A 16,969-nucleotide genomic window follows, 5' to 3' on the forward strand; every position below is an offset into this window, starting at 1 on the left:
TAACGTTTATGGGTATCGACTTGCTCCTCTTGCGATGGCTGTGGGGAATCTGGAGTGGCGATTCATCTGAAGTTACTTCATCAGTCTACCGCTTTTGTGCATATCGCTTCTCTCTGCGATCGTACCGCGCAGAATCGACATGCTTGGTTCCGTGTAGCCTAGGTTGAGAGACGGGGCCCAATCAGGATTTGTTTCGTCGAGCAGTTTCGATGGTTCGCCTGCGGATACAAGTTTACAAGTTTTCAATGTTTCTTTAGAATGTCTTCGTTTGAAAGTAGGCGTACGTGAGTAGAAATGAGGCATAGCATAGCTAGTCTTAACTAAAACAGAGTAAGGGGCAAAGAATTACACGGACACGCACAACTTGTAATGTAATGTATGTAAGAGTTGTAATATAAGAGTTGACTCATCTGTTATGAAATGGATGCCGCATACTCCCACATTACGACCTTCGTGATTGAACTGAGTGCGTTTGATGCGCGCCAAACACAAGTTGCGACGCTTCTCGCTCAAGGTTCTGGTCTGCTCGCATTCGTTTTGTATGACTTTTGGCAGAGAAAAGAACCTCGTACTGGTCGGCTGTCTCTCCCCGCCTTTGACGTCGCTGCGATTGGAGCAGCCAACAATAGGGCAATAATCATATTTAGATATGTGGCGCAAAAAACACAAACACAGGAGAAGATACACAACACACGCGCACACTACCAACTGTAATAGGATTTGAAAACACTTCATCTTCACCACGCCTTCTCTTCTACACTCAGGCACGTTTCATCTTCCTCTTCTTTGCCAAGGGTATAATGGCACTCTCTTCCTCGCAGACCTTAACTTCGTCCAAACATGGTATTGACCAATCTCATCTTCCTCTTCTTCTCTTCTTCTTCTTTAGCAGGCTAAACATTTTAGGCAAGAGTCGGGATAAGAAGCCACGCGAAATTTTAGAGGCGTATTGGATACAGAAGAAAGAAGAGAGATGCATTAGTGAAGCTTCGTTGAGTTTACGTAGAAAAGAATTTAATTTTATTGAGCAAACCTCCTGAGTAATGCAAAGAACGAGATTACTATTAGACCTCAAGCTGTTATTCTTGGCCTAAAGTTGTTATTCTTGGACACAAGTTATGTGGTGTGGATGGACATGTCCTACTGGATATGTGTGGCGGTGGTGTTTAGTGTATGACTATGTGACAATGTGGTGATATTTGCTTGTCCAGCGTGGTATGAGTTACTGGGCAAAGCAGAGGTGTGCGGTAACAAGACAGTGAGAATTTGTGACTGTCATGTTTGGAAGAGGTATATGGTCTGTGAGGACGAAAGTGCCACTATCCCCCTGATAAAGAAGAGGAAGAAGAGAAGAAGAGGAAGATGAGATTGGTCAATACCATGTTTGGACGAAGTTAAGGTCTGCGAGGAAGATGTTAAGGTCTGCGAGGAAGAGAGTGCCATTATCCCCTTGGCAAAGAAGAGGAAGATGAGAAGAAGAGGAAGATGAAATGTGCCTGAGTGTAGAAGAGGAGGCGTGGTGAAGAGGAAGTGTTTTCAAATCCTATTGCAGTTGGTAGTGTGCGCGTGTGTTGTGTATCTTCTCCTGTGTTTGTGTTTTTTGCGCCACATAACTAAATATGATCCAGCACCAACTAGCCCCTCAAGCCGTTATTTTGAGATTCCTTTTTTGTACTGTGGGCCCTTTTATGTGTTCTCATCCTAACTACGCTCAAGTACATGTGCTCATCGCTCGGATTGCTTCTTCGACATGCCGGGCAAGATGCATCTCCTTCTGTTTGCGAAAGGGTTTGGTTCCAGCTGAAGTGAGTGGTTTTTTCGGTGTGATTCAGCCGTCTGTTGGTCACGTTAAGAGGATTTGCCGAATTTTGAAATCTGAGTTATGGAGGCAAATTCGGATGTTCAAAGACTGGATTCGTATTATATGCTACACAATACACCCTGTGTGGGTTGCGGAAAGAAAATTGAAGGAAACATGGCGTCTAGTGAACCAGACAACAGAGTTTTTGTGGCTACGATATGTGGCCTTGTTGCCAAGAAAAATGGAAAAGCATACTGGAAAGCCTAGGCAGTTGGTTGTTTTGGGGGATATCGCTATTCCAGAAAAAGTCGCTGATACCCTAAAGAAGGGCCCGAAATATAGTGTGTCGCCCAAAATTCCAGCTTGTGAGCTTCTGTCCTTGAACAGAAAGATAGCGGATAAAGCTGGTGAAGATCGCGACCGATGCTTACTGGATGGGCTTGATAGTATTACGAGGACGTCTTGGAACAAGGACAAGGTACCAAAGGATTGTACTGCGGAAGTGGTGAAGTTTTTTGAAAGGAATAATCTTCGATTACTTCAAACGGACAAAGAAGGGGGTTTTGCTGTGATACCGGCGGGACTCTTTGAAGAGAAGGCAACAATTGCAATTGAGAAAAATTTTGTTAAAGTGAAGAAGAAAGTTTGCAGAACAAGAGCTATTGCGTTATGTAATGATATGAAGTTAGCCAGGTTGGCAAAGGGGATCAGTGAATGCAAGAAGGCCTGTTTGGATGTGTTCTTCACTGTTAAGACTCATAGACCGGACTCGCCTTTCAGATGTATTGTGTCTGAACGTGATGCGTGGCAGCAGCAGATCAGCCGGTATCTTCTTAAACATTTAAAAGGTTTGGAGGTTCATGACCCATTTGCTACTAAGAATTCTTTTGAAGTGATCAATTTTTTAAAAGATCAAACCAATCTTGGGTACCTTTTTTCTATTGATGTAGAGGATTTGTTCTATTTGGTGCCACATTTAGAATTGTTTGAATCGGTGTGGGAATGCATTGAAAGTAATTGGACTATAGACTTTCAGAACACTGCTGGTGTCAATGTGGACAATTTTCTAGCCCTACTCGAGTTTTACCTTAAGTCCACTGTTGTGTCGTTTGGGTCTGATTTGTATGTGCAGAGAAGGGGCATTTGTATAGGGTCATATGTTGCCCCAGTTCTATGTAACATCTTTTTATCCTGTGTTGACAGAGCAATTTATACATCCCTTAATGGATCAGGTTTTAAAATATTTAGATATGTTGACGATTTCTTAGTCATTGTGGATAAGGGCTCTGCAGTGAGTCTAAGTGTGGAAAGTGTGCTTTCTATTTTTAAGCTACAAGGAAAAGGGCTTACGTTTACTCATGAGCTACCGGTGGATAACAAATTGCAGTTTCTTGATTTAAATATGAAAATTTGTAATGGGGAAGTGTGTTGGAAATATTTTCCCAGGGCTAAAAAAGAGCTACTTCCATAAGGATCAGCCCATTCTAAGACTATAAAAAGAGGGATAGCTTCCCTTTGTTTGGAGTCGGCCTTGTTAAAATCATGTGTACATATGGCAGAGGAAAGCTTCAATAATCAATTACAAAGGCTTCAGGTGGCTGGTTTCCCGGTTATGATTATATGTGGGGTGGCAGAGTCTTTGCTTCAGAAAATGAAAGGGAAAAGAAGATCGCCAGATAAGTTGAGAAATAAACGACCACAAGTGATTCCCTATATACATAGAGTTGCACACTGCCTGAAAAAGGTGGCTTGTAGGTTTGAGGTGCCAGTTGTGTTTTCTGCCCCCAAAAAACTGGGTGGGTTATGTGCATTAATAGGGAGGAAAAAGAAAGGCCAATGCAATAAGAAGCATGTTAAGAGTTTTATTGGATGTCGGGTGGGAGTGATTTATGAGGTTCCTCTGACGTGCGGTAAAGTATATATTGGGCAAACAGGAAGATGTGTTAATGATAGAATGAGGGAACACGAGAAGTCCATAGAAAATGGCAAAGGGTCAAATTTAGCCTTGCACTGCCAAAAGTGCAAGTGTGAGCCGTTCTTTAGCAGGCTAAACATTTTAGGCAAGAGTCGGGATAAGATGGCACGCGAAATTTTAGAGGCGTATTGGATACAGAAGAAAGAAGAGAGATGCATTAGTGAAGCTTCGTTGAGTTTACGTAGAAAAGAATTTAATTTTATTGAGAAAACCTCCTGAGTAATGCAAAGAACGAGATTACTATCGGACCTCAAGCTGTTAGTCTTGGCCTAAAGTTGTTATTCTTGGACACAAGTTATGTGGTGTGGATGGACATGTCCTACTGGATATGTGTGGCGGTGGTGTTTAGTGTATGACTATGTGACAATGTGGTGATATTTGCTTGTCCAGCGTGGTATGAGTTACTGGGCAAAGCAGAGGTGTGCGGTAACAAGACAGTGAGAATTTGTGACTGTCATGTTTGGAAGAGGTATATGGTCTGTGAGGAAGAAAGTGCCACTATCCTCCTGATAAAGAAGAGGAAGAAGAGAAGAAGAGGAAGATGAGAATGGTCAATACCATGTTTGGACGAAGTTAAGGTCTGCGAGGAAGATGTTAAGGTCTGCGAGGAAGAGAGTGCCATTATCCCCTTGGCAAAGAAGAGGAAGATGAGAAGAAGAGGAAGATGAAATGTGCCTGAGTGTAGAAGAGGAGGCGTGGTGAAGAGGAAGTGCGGGGCACGACACCGCATCTAGTATGGTGCACTTACCTCATCTGTTATTCCAGGTTAGTTACCTAAACGATGGCCGTTGTGTTAGAACCAGCAATCGTTGTTTCTTCGCGGTGTCGTGCCCAGGGGTTTTGTTGGTTGTGATGGGATTGCTTGATAGCAGAGCAGCTCGTTGTATTAGTAACGTTCTTTTGATCCTCTGTGGCGATGTGGAGACAAACCCAGGTCCTAACGGCGAAAATGGTGATATACTGACAACTGTGCTCGCTACGGTTCAGCGGATCGAAGCTGGACAAAACGAGGTCCGTAATGAATTAAGCGCTCTCAAGCACTGGCGGGCGTCGGTTGATGTTGAGCTGAAGCAACTGTCTGACCGAATTTGCGCGGTTGAAGTAGACCTTGCTGAATCCAAGACGAAGGAAACCACGTCAGAGGATGCGCCCGGTCCTAACACCCTAGGTACCATTGGCACGCAGCTTCGCAAAATTGAGTCGAGATGCGAAGACGCCGAAAACAGGCTAAGGCGATCGAATCTGCTTTTCTTTGGCGTGGCGGACGAGTCGTCTGAAACTTGGTCAACTGCAGAAAGCAAAGTAATTGAGCTTTGCCGCGATAAACTTGAAATAAATCTCGAGCCAACACAAATTCAACGAGCACACCGTCTAGGGCAGTTCCACGCTGGCAAATGCCGCCCAATCATCGTTAAATTTACCTTCTTTAAGGATAAGAATCTCATTCTGGAAAATGGGAAGAAGTTTAAGGACACCGATTATGCTGTACGTGAGGATTTTTCGTTTCATACACGGCTAGCCAGGAAAAAACTGCTAGAATTTGCGAAGTCCAAAAAAACCGCCTACAAGTTAAGTGTTGATAAACTTCGCATGGGCGATTTAGTCTATATTTATGACACTGATGTTAACCAAGTAACCGAAGTTTCAAGATAGCCACGACGTAAAACCAATCGAGTTATCAATACCCCAGTCCAGCCAACTAGCGATATCATTCCATGTCCGCCGCTCCATTTGTCATTCACTAACATACGTAGCCTTTTCCCTAAACGCACTGAACTATGTTCATATCTCGATAATAGCCACTGCAACGTTCTGCTTTTAACAGAGACTTGGTTGCGCCCTGACGTTAGTAGCGAAGAAGTTCTGCCAGATAGCAATAAATTTCAAATTTACCGTAAAGATAGGACGAACAAAAAAGGTGGTGGAGTATTAATCGCAGTTAAAGATAACATTCAGTCTTTTTTTATCGATATCCCTAGTGCAGTAGAAATCGTATGGGTAGCAATAGAATCCCGTTTGGGTAACTCTATTTTGGGCGTCTGCTACAGACCTCCGGACAGTCCCCCTAAGTTTGTGCCCGACCTTCATGACAATATCATTGCCATTAGAAATAAGTTACCTTGACATCTTTTTGTTTGGAGATTTTAATTACCCTGACATTGATTGGTGTAACTTATCTTGTAATTCCTCTGCTTCCAATGAATTCGTACAACTTACACTAGACTTTTCTTTTGTCCAGTTGGTAGACCATCCTACACGAGAAGCTAATATTTTAGACCTTATCTTAACTACTTCTCCGCACAGGGTCAGGCACATTACTTTTGATGAAGGATTCAGCGATCATAAACTTCTACAGTTATCACTTAATGCTCCTTTTTTTTCACGTCGCGCTCAACCTAAACAAATCCTAAATTATAACAAGGCTGACTTCAACGCTATAAATCGTGGTCTGGAATGTTTCTCTGAACAGTTTTTTCGCGATTTTTCCTCCCGATCTGTTAACAAAAACTGGTCTTTGTACAAGAAAAAAATGACAGAACTCGTGCGCAATTACATTCCTCTAATAACGTTTCCTGTTAACGTATCTAAACCTTGGTTTAACAAATCACTTCGTACATTAAAAAACAAGAAGAAACGCCTTTTTAAATCAGCGAAGCGACTTTGCACGCAGTATTCGAAAACACAATATAAGTTATGTGAAGCATCATACTGCCATGCCGTCCGTAAGGCGAAGCGCAAATTTCTGTCACATGATCTTCAATCGCTCATGAAAAATTATCCAGCCAAATTTTGGAAAACCATCTCCCCCCCATCACGCACGTTCGACAATATTTCTTTACTGGATGCAACCGGATGTCCCATTCCTCAGGACAGCTGTGCAACAGTTTTTAATGATTTTTTCACATCTGTTTTCACTAACGAAGACCATTCCAACCTACCTAGCCCACAAGAAACCGATTTCCCTTTCATGAGTGCAATAGACATCACTATAGAAGGCATTGCATCTCTAATCAAAAGTCTCAAAATATCTACTTCTTCAGGATTAGACGGAATAAATACCAAAATTCTAAAACACACTGTAGATGCCTCTAGCCTCATCCTCTGTCATATTTTCAAACAGTCATTAGAAACTGGCGAAATTCCGCATGACTGGAAGATTGGTCAAATAATCCCCGTGTATAAATCTGGTAACAAACACTCTGTCAGTAACTACCGCCCCATATCGCTAACAAGTGTTCCATGCAAATTACTAGAACACATCATTGCATCTAACGTTGCCTTCCACCTGGAGCGAAACGGTTTCTTCTTCGCACACCAACACGGTTTCAGAAAAGGGTTTTCCTGTGATACACAATTATTAGAAATCACTACTGACCTCTTTAAGAACATGGACGAAAATTGCCAGACTGACTGCATATTCATTGATTTCTCTCGTGCATTCAACCGCGTCGCCCACTGTCGCCTCATAGCTAAATTGTCACTGCTTAATTTAGACAACCTAACACTCTCTTGGATTAGAAACTTTATGTCATTTCGCAAGCAGTTCACTCTTTTCAATAACTTTTCATCTCCCCTTAGCGACGTCACATCTGGCGTTCCTCAAGGTAGCGTCCTCGGTCCTTTATTATTTTTAATATACATTAATGACCTCCCATTTCACATAAGATCATCAGTTCGGCTGTTCGCTGATGACTGCATAATTTATCGTAAAATCCGTTCTCTCACTGACCATGTCATCCTTCAGCAGGACTTACTAACTGGTGCAGATCATGGCAAATGACACTTAACACGGAAAAATGCAAAATAATGACAGTCAGTAGGAAGCATTCCCTCTCAACCCACAATTATTCACTCAACAGGATTTCACTAACCCGCACATCTTCTTATAAATATCTCGGCGTTCATCTTACCGAAAATCTTTCATGGGCGACGCATATTGAAAATATAACCGCCAAAGCATCGCGCACGCTCGGCTATCTAAAGCGAAATCTACATAGCGCACCTATTTCTACTCGTAAGCTCGCATTTCTAACTTTCGTTCGTCCTCAACTAGAATATGCATCAGCCATCTGGTCACCACATCAAGAGTATCTAATCAAATCCCTAGAAGCTATTCAAAACCGTGCAGCACGTTTTATTTCCCATAATTACAGCCGCCATACCAGCGTGACTAACATCAAGTTGTCCTTATCGCTCACAAGTTTACAATCACGTCGGGATATCGCGCTTATCTGCTTGCTACACAAACTAATCTACAGCCACCATGCATCAACAGTGCCACTTACTAGACCGACTCGCACCTCCCACCGCCTGAATAATAAAATAAGTTTTCAACGTCTATTCGGCCGAACACATGCATTTAACTTCTCTGCCTTGCCACGGGCTATAAAGGTTTGGAATGGTCTTCCCGAACGCATCGCTAACATATCTGACCCACTAAAATTCAAAAACGAATTGAGTACCTTTTTGCAGTCAGAATAACTTTTTTATATTGCGTTCACTGTGTCAGGTTGATTTCGTCCAATGCCGCTAACTATTGTATAATGTCATAATCCTCTGTTTATTACTTCCCATGCATGCTCTAATACTTATTTGCAGTTCCAGTCCTGTATAACTGTTACCTTTTGTATTTTAAACTATGTACCATTGTTCCTTTTGATACACTGTAACCCCTCCCCCTCACACAATGTTCCATGTTTGGAACCTGTGAGGTATTTGTATAAATAAATAAATAAAGTGTTTTCAAATCCTATTACAGTTAGTAGTGTGCGCGTGTGTTGTGTATCTTCTCCTGTGTTTGTGTTTTTTGCGCCACATATCGAAATATGATCCAGCACCAACTAGCCCCTCAAGCCGTTTTTTTGGAATAGGGCAATAACCTATGTTTACACAAGAGAGTTCACGAACGCACGGAAAACAACGCGGGCTTGCTCGAAAGCGACTGCGCGCACCACAGCCGCCACTGGGTAATGGTGGGTCGAAAACATGGCCGGTGCATTTCCCCGAGTGAGGTATGATAACGTCAATGCAAGCCATGTATTCCTTTTTCGACCAATATTTGAGGATCGCATGATGCACATAACATCTAAACGATGGATCCTATGCGTGGTACGCCGCCTGGCGTATAGTGATGTCACGTGCAAGCCTTTTGCCAGCACACCATGCAGCATAACGTGGCGACATCCGTAGCACTCATTGTCGAACACATCATCTCTGAATTTTGCACGACACGGCTACCAACAGCGCTTACGAATGAACCTCACTTTATCAGCCATACTGCAGGACAGTGTTCTGCTGTTTTATTGTACGCATCTGAGATGAGCTCGTCTAAAAGAGTTACGTGTACTGGAAACATGTCTTCCAGGCAACCTGCAATCTGTCAAGGCATTTGATAAATTTGCATCTTTGTCGCCAGCCGAAAAGGACGCCAGAGACATGTAAATTTACCGGAAGATTCTGCGCGTTCTGTCTTTTTTTTTTTTTTTGCTAGCCGTGTTACTTGCTGTCGGAGCCTGAAGCGCCTTGCGAAAATGAATGCGAGAGGGACAAAAGTACAGGGCCAGAAGTATATTCAGAAAAGCACAAAACAGCGCGAGAACACCCAGCGATTGCCCGTGAAGGTTAGCTGCTTAGCACGCGTCAGCCAAAGCCGGTCTGCGCATGCGCGCGGAGCCTGACGCGTGCATATCGAGCGCTGACGCCGTGATCTGTCCCTGTCGGATATCTGGCGCGTAAGCGCGCACGCTACACGCATCGGAAACTAGCGGGTGGTCTGCAATAGAAAGAGACCGCGCGGCTGTCACCTACTCCTTTCTTCTCGTCCTGAGTCCACTTATACCCTCTTTACACGGGCAGAGTTAACCACGGTTAGCGTAACTGCGGTTACGCGAAACCGTGGTTAGGCCGTTTACACGGCAGACCAAACCAGTTACACCCCTAACCGTGGTTATCGCAAACAGAGTTTGGCGACCTCGGTTTGCGTCGTTAACCGAGGCTATGGCGGTGTCCGGAGGCTGCTCGTCGGCACTCGAGTGCGCGAAGCGTCCGAGCGTGTCTGCTTCAACAGTGTACTCGTTTGCCCTTATTGAATAGCCGGTGTGCCGCCCGGCGTCTTCGGTTACGTCCTACAGCCAAGCGTCTGCGTACTGAAGCCCCGTCTGCAGTATCGTTTGTGCGGCTTGGTGCTGAGCGCGGAACGTCAAAAAATGCGCGGTCGAGCTCGAGCAAATAAAGTTGTTTCTCTCTCTCTTAGCTTTATATTGAAAGTGCACAAGTTCGCAACGCTTGCAGTGCGGGATGCTGCGAGCAGGCTGAGGTACGTTACACTTACCGCGGCGGGGAAGCGAGAGAGCGCGGCGAACTACGGCGGGGTGCGTAACCCCGATAGGCCTAAATTATTTCTCTTCGAAGCCGCGGCGATCGGCGCTTTGGAACTGATCAACGCTGTCGAAATGGTGTACTCATTAAACATCCTTATTGTGAATCCTATTCTGCCGCCGTAAAATAACGATATGATAAACTTTGACGATACATTAATCGCAGAGCTAGTATAAGCAGAACGGTGAGACGCGATGGCGGCAGCTGTCTTGAACAGAAACTTGATAGTATCGCGGTTATCGGTCTTGCCAGCAATTTGCCACTGGTCAGTGATCAGGAGTGATTCAATTCTGATATTCGGCTCAGTATTCCAGATGCCAATAAATTTAGCACGCGTTGTTTCTGACGTCGGCGCTAGCGAACCGCCGTGTCGTTCGCGTACGGTCTGCGGGAGGAGGGGCCAACGCGGCGGTGTTTATGATGGTCGATGAGGTGCTGCCATCGTGCGGGGCTTCACCGCATTGTTGACGCCTTGCCGGACGGCACTCCGGAAAGTACATTATAAATAAAATATTTGTAAATGCTGCTTCGTTCCGCAGATCACCGCGTCGCTTCGGTTGTACGTTATGGGCAATGGCGGCCGTAACCGAGAACGGCGGCGAGTTGTGTAAGCACAGCTAACCGCGATTGGCGGTTAACCGTGGTTAAGTTCGGTAACCTTGGTTAAGCGTAACCGTGGTTAAGCCGGTCGTGTAAAGAGGGTATTGGCTCCCCGTTCTTCTTTTCTTCACAGACTGACGCCTTTCAGCTCTCTCCTGCTCTTTTCTTCACGGTTTTCAATTTTTCGCAGTCTGCACGAGAGGGTGAGCGAGCCAGCACCACGAACATGCTGGTGCTGACATGTCCGTGGTGACGCCAGCCGCAAACTGCTCGTAACACTCAACACAGCAACCATGGATACCAGGAAGAGGGAGGGGAAGAGATTGAATACGTGGGGCGGCACTACGCAGAACTCTCTGGCAAGGAGCAAATACTGCGCGGAACTGTCTGGCAAGAGGATGGGGATCATCTGCTCTAAATACTCAAAGGCTCAAAATTGTTCGCTCACGGGTGCACGCACTACCCCGTGGCCACAACTTTGTAAGATTTTTCGGGGTTACACCAAGCACCTTGTAGACCACGAGCACTACAATGAGATGACCAAGGTGGCATAATATAGTAGAGGAATACTGCACATATTGCCACACGATATCCAGAGCTTAGAAGATCAAAAAACAGCGCGGCTACTTGGGACAAACAGAGAAGGGAGAATAACGGACAAAGGTTGGTGAAATTTTGAGGGTCTTTGATAGTTGCGGGCAGGGTTTGAAGTTTACTTTTGAGGTACCGAGCGCCAAGGAGTTGCAATTTTTAGATTTAAGGTTAGTATTAAAGTTAGATCATGTATGCTGGGCTTTCCGGCAGCGTTCGGAGAAGCCGTTACTTAGTTACAAATCAGCCCACTCAAAATTGGTAAAATGTGGTATAGCTGTCGCGTGCTTGGGGTCTGCCCTTTCAAAATCGTGTGAGCATGAAATGATTAGTAGTTTTGGACAGCAGATTGACAGATTAAGATTGGCGGCATATCCGGATCAGGTAATCTCACTTGCCTGTAAAAAAATTTTAAGAAAACTAAAGTCGGTAGATAGATCTCAGCCACAGGAGCAGGGCAGTAGAAAGAAATACGCAGTCATCCCGTACGTACACCGGTTGTCGCATAGGTTAAGGAACATAGGATCAAGATATGGTGTTGATGTAGTATTTTCAGCCCCCAAAAAACTTGCCAAGATATGTGCCATAGTGGACAGAAGAATGAAAAATCAACAAAAAAGCGAGAGGAGGTCGTGTAAAATAAACCACCAGGTTAAGTTCGTACCATGTGCTGAAGGCGTGGTGTATGACATAGAATTTTCTTGCGGAAGGAGGTATATAGGCCAAACAGGTAAATGTATCAACACCCGGCTACGCCAACATAAGGCATCTTTGAAAAATGCCCCATCTTCGAACCTTGCCCTGCACTACAGGGACTGCCCTTTAAATAATGATCAGAGATATCCTGATAAAAAACTATGCACACCTCTTTTTAACAACACTAATGTAATCTACAGGCATAAGGATCAACTAACCAGGGAGTTATCGGAAGCCTATCAAATTTCAGCGCTTGTCCGTTATTCTCCCTTCTCTGTTTGTCCCAAGTAGCCGCGCTGTTTTTTGATCTTGCAATGCACCAACTAGCTCAGATTTCCGTTCTTCTGCAGAGCTTAGACTAGCCCAACAGCCCATCACACAGGATGAGAGTTTTACAGGCCAGGAATCACGATGACACGACCTACCGCAATACATCGCATCCATTGTTTGCTCTGCTATGCACTCCGTCGACGCGCCAATCCATGTGCAAAAATTGAGTGCAAGAACATCAAAATACTCTCGAAGAGCTGCATTCCCTCCCGCTTCCAACGACCCCCCCCCCCCCCCCCCTGCCCTACTGCTGTTATGACAACGCCGCGCTAAGATTGGCGGGAATAGCCACTTTGACGTCCACGCGCGCTGTGAGAAAGCGCTCGGAAAGAGGAAATAGTGGTCGCCTCACAAAGCTCCTTTCTGTATTGTCGCATAATCGGTGCGAAATTCTTAGCGCGAGTGAGATGTATCTGACCGCCAAAACAGATGTAAGTACATTGGTTGGATATAAATAATTGACGTGTCCCCATCTCAAGCAAGATTATTTCTCTCCACTTTTGTAGGGAAAACGATTACACAGGAAAACAAATTCCGGGTATACACTCTTACTTGGCATTCCTCAAAAGATATTTTCCGATTCAGGTCAGCCGCGGCTGTCAGAGACCACAATGCACGCATGTCAACATAGAACACGAATGTAGCACGTCAAGCGTTACTCGGCAATCACTCCCACAGGATAACAGCTCTGCTGTTTAGGGACATACGGCGTGATACATCACTGCTTCCAAGCAAGTTATTTGGTCAGGACATTATTGCGAAGGACGTCCAAAACGGCCTCCATTCCTCTATGGCTTCAGTGGACGCAGTCTGTGCGCCGGCCTGCGATCCTCCTGAAAAAAAAAAAAGGTTGTTATTATATATCAGAACACTGCAAAAAACATGGACAACAACCTGACTTCAAGAACATGTGCATACACACAACATATAATTGGGCAGACACGTCTTGATAATTGATTATTGTCTTATTCAAGGCAGGCTTAATTGTATCAAAAGATGCGCAGTGGTTAGTGCACAGAACACAAAGTTGTCATCTAAGGAATGATGGTGCCTATGACTTCCATCGCAAGTTTTGCTCTCTAGGCGCTTTTTCAACATTTCAACCAATAAAAGGTCACCAGAGGTGAGGCTTTTTTCACCACTGATTCAAAAGGCGATAGGGTGAGTAACTTAACGCTTCTAGAATATCACATTTTATGTCAGCAGTGTGAATGCATTCTTCCAGCAAAAGAGGAGATAATCATTTTCACTGAGTATGGAACAAACTCTCCATTGACAAGAACACTTCTCATGCCACAGTTATGTAATGCATATGAAAAATTCGTCTCGACGTTCACGACTCAAAGTATATTTCTTTGAAGCACAAAACTAGTCATATATAAGGTTTTACTCGCGTAATGAACCCAGTTTTCTAACAGAAATGTTTGACATAAATTGAGGGGGCTTCGATACGCGAGGGAAAAACTTCCAACCAACATTTTTTGCGAGTCGAAATTTCATATATGTCTGCCCGTCCGTCTGCCTAACCGTCCGCGCGTACACCCACACATCAACAAAACCGCACGGTCAGCCGCGTTCATGTCGCCGATGTACATCATCGTTCGCTTCTACTTCTGTCACGCGGGCAAGTCCCAACTACCTCGAACCTCTTTTCCATAAAGGACCACGCAGGGAGTTCAGCCCCAAAGGAGTTGTCGCTGTGTCACACGGCTAAGTACGAGCTCCTCAAAGATGCCGTCAGGGTCCCATTAGGCGCTGTTTGTTTTGTGTATGCATTGCTCCAGGCATTGCGACGACGTCGTGGCTGCCGGTAGTCATAGCCGATGGGGGAAACTCAGGTGGTAGGCCTCGCCATAATTTGGGCGGCTGCAAAATTTCGCCCCTACCTTTATGGTCGCCCATTTAAAGTGGTCACTGACCACCATTCCTTGTGTTGGCTGGCCAACCTGCGTGACCCATGCGGCCGCCTGGCGCGATGGAGCCTTCGCCTACAGGAGTTTGACCTTACTATAGTCTACAAGTCCGGACATAAACATGAAGATGCTGACGCGCTCTCTCGTGCGCCCGTCGAGCTCGCTTCACCACATACGGGTGACTCTGGCAGTTTTTTCGGAGCTGTTGATGCTTCAGATATGTCTCACCAGCAGCGTGCTGATCCAGAGTTACGAGCCCTGATCGATTATTTAGAAGGTCAGCCAGCCACAATACCTAAGTGCTTTTCTCGGAGCCTCTCAACTTTCTGCCTGAGAAGTGGTGTACTCTATAAGCACAGCTCTAGATCCGATTCGAGAACCTACCTCCTCGTGGTACCCGCAGCTCTGCGAGAGGAAATCCTTTCCGCGTGCCACGATGAACCAACTTCTGGCCACTTGGGCTATACTCGCACACTTGCTAGAATACGAAAAACATTCTACTGGCCCAACCTTGCAACTGTCGTTAAGTGCTATGTTAAGAGCTGTCGGCAATGTCAGCGTCGGAAGGTTCCGCAATCAAAGCCTGCAGGCCTTCTTGTGCCCATAATACCACCACGCGCACCGTTTGATCAAGTCGGCATGGACCTTCTCGGTTCTTTCCCTCGATCCTCCGGGGGCAACCGCTGGATAATCATCGCCACAGACTACCTGACTCGATATGCCGAGACCAAAGCGTTACCTAGTGGTACAGCATCGGAGGTTGCCCATTTCTTTGTACACCAGATCATGCTGCGGCACGGTGCTCCGACCTGTATTATTACTGACAGAGGGACTGCCTTTACTTCACAAATGATGGCCGAAGTTTTTCATCTCAGCGGTACGGCGCATCGAAAAGCTACTGCTTACCATCCGCAGACCAATGGGCTGACTGAAAGGCTTAATAAGACCATTGCGGACATGCTGGCGATGTATGTCGACGCCCAGCACAAGACTTGGGATGCTATCCTACCATATGTGACATTCGCGTACAATACGGCAGTCCAAGAGACGACACGCTTCACGCCGTTTCGCCTAGTTTACGGCAGAGAGGTTCGGACGATGCTGGACGCAATGCTCCCTTGCGAAACAGATACCGAGCTTTCTACCGACGCCGAACACTTTGCCCAACATGCTGAGCAAGCACGCCAACTAGCACGCGTCCACATCGCCCAGCAGCAGGACAAGGATTCACGCCGGTACAACCTCCGCCACAAACAAGCTTCCTACAACACCGGGGACCAGGTGTGGGTGTGGACTCCTGTTCGACGCCGTGGCCTATCAGAAAAGCTGATTTGCCGTTACTTCGGACCATATAAAGTCTTGCGGCGCCTCAGCGACGTTAACTATGAGGTCCTCCCAGATGGCTCAGAGCAGAGAGGCCGTCGGCTACCTCGTCCAGAGACAGTTCATGTCCTACGCATGAAGCCGTATTTTACACGGTAACTGAAAGACGGCATCTGCAAACTTTTTTTTTCGTTTGCTTTTGTCCACCTGTGTGCACGTGTGCCGTGTGCGTCACGCTTAAGGAGGGAGGAATGCCAGGGGGCGCTCGCAGCGAAAGACGTTGAAGTGGCGCTCGGAGAAAAAGGACGAAGTGAATCGGCTCCGGACTAGAAGGACGTACCTAAAGCTTGGACCTTATAATTCCACCTGCACCGGCTCTGATAGCCTAGCCCTAGTCGCCAATATCGTGACAATATTATATAATCAAGTTGGAAACATGTAAAGTAATTTTTAGCTGCTTTCTTTTCAACAGTTTGAATTGAATTTAAAATATAAATGTACCTTCATTTATATGAAAGGAATGCGCTGCTACTTTTACTAGCATAGTGGGTTTGCCCTTTCTGCTGGCCACAATGTGCTTGCAAAATTCTTGCGTGTATGCTTGGATATTAGCGCATGTTCTTTATTTCCATGCTATACGTTGTGCTACAGTATTAAAATTAGTTACAAACGCAAAAGTAATGCATAAGTACTTCTTTTAAAACCTGCATAAAGCTCACGGGGAACCAGAGTACTCCCTTTACCTGCTCGATGGAGATGATTGGAACTCCTTACGCTAGGAACTTCCTTTCCTAAAGGACTGCCGTGTGACACGGTGCGTATCTCCATTGGGATAAAGAGTATACCTTGGTTGAAGAGAGTTCAGCCGTGCCCGTGTGACAGCAGGTGTTTGCTGCATCACGGTGAGATCCGGTCGATGGCGATAATCAATGACGGTTACAGTATGTGAATGCGACATAGAGCTTGGGCGTTTACGCTCTCGATCGCGAGCTCGAAACACCGCTTGAGGGGATCCAGGTGCTGCTTCCTCCATAGTATTTCATCTCTCCGAACCCCTCGCCGACTTTTGAGGCACACACGGCGCACAGCCACGCCCGCTCTCGTCTAAATACTGTGTGATGTTATCAGTGAGCTGCCATGGTCTGCGCTCCGGACGGCGCGAAACTGCGGTAATAAAATCTAGTGCGTAAATCTCAAGGCAAAAGTGGGTTCATTATGCGAGTAAGTAAACTACGCGAGTAATTACGGTACGTGCATGAAGATAACACCACAAACGGGACGAAAATTTAAAATGAGGCTTACCTCCTGCGGCTCAAGCGCGCAGTTCTGAGGTGCGCCCGTTGCAAGGTCTATGTACAACTG

This window comes from Amblyomma maculatum, chromosome 2 (assembly GCF_055883805.1).
Source record: "Amblyomma maculatum isolate TAMU_Amacu chromosome 2, ASM5588380v1, whole genome shotgun sequence".
Lineage (NCBI taxonomy): Eukaryota > Metazoa > Arthropoda > Arachnida > Ixodida > Ixodidae > Amblyomma > Amblyomma maculatum.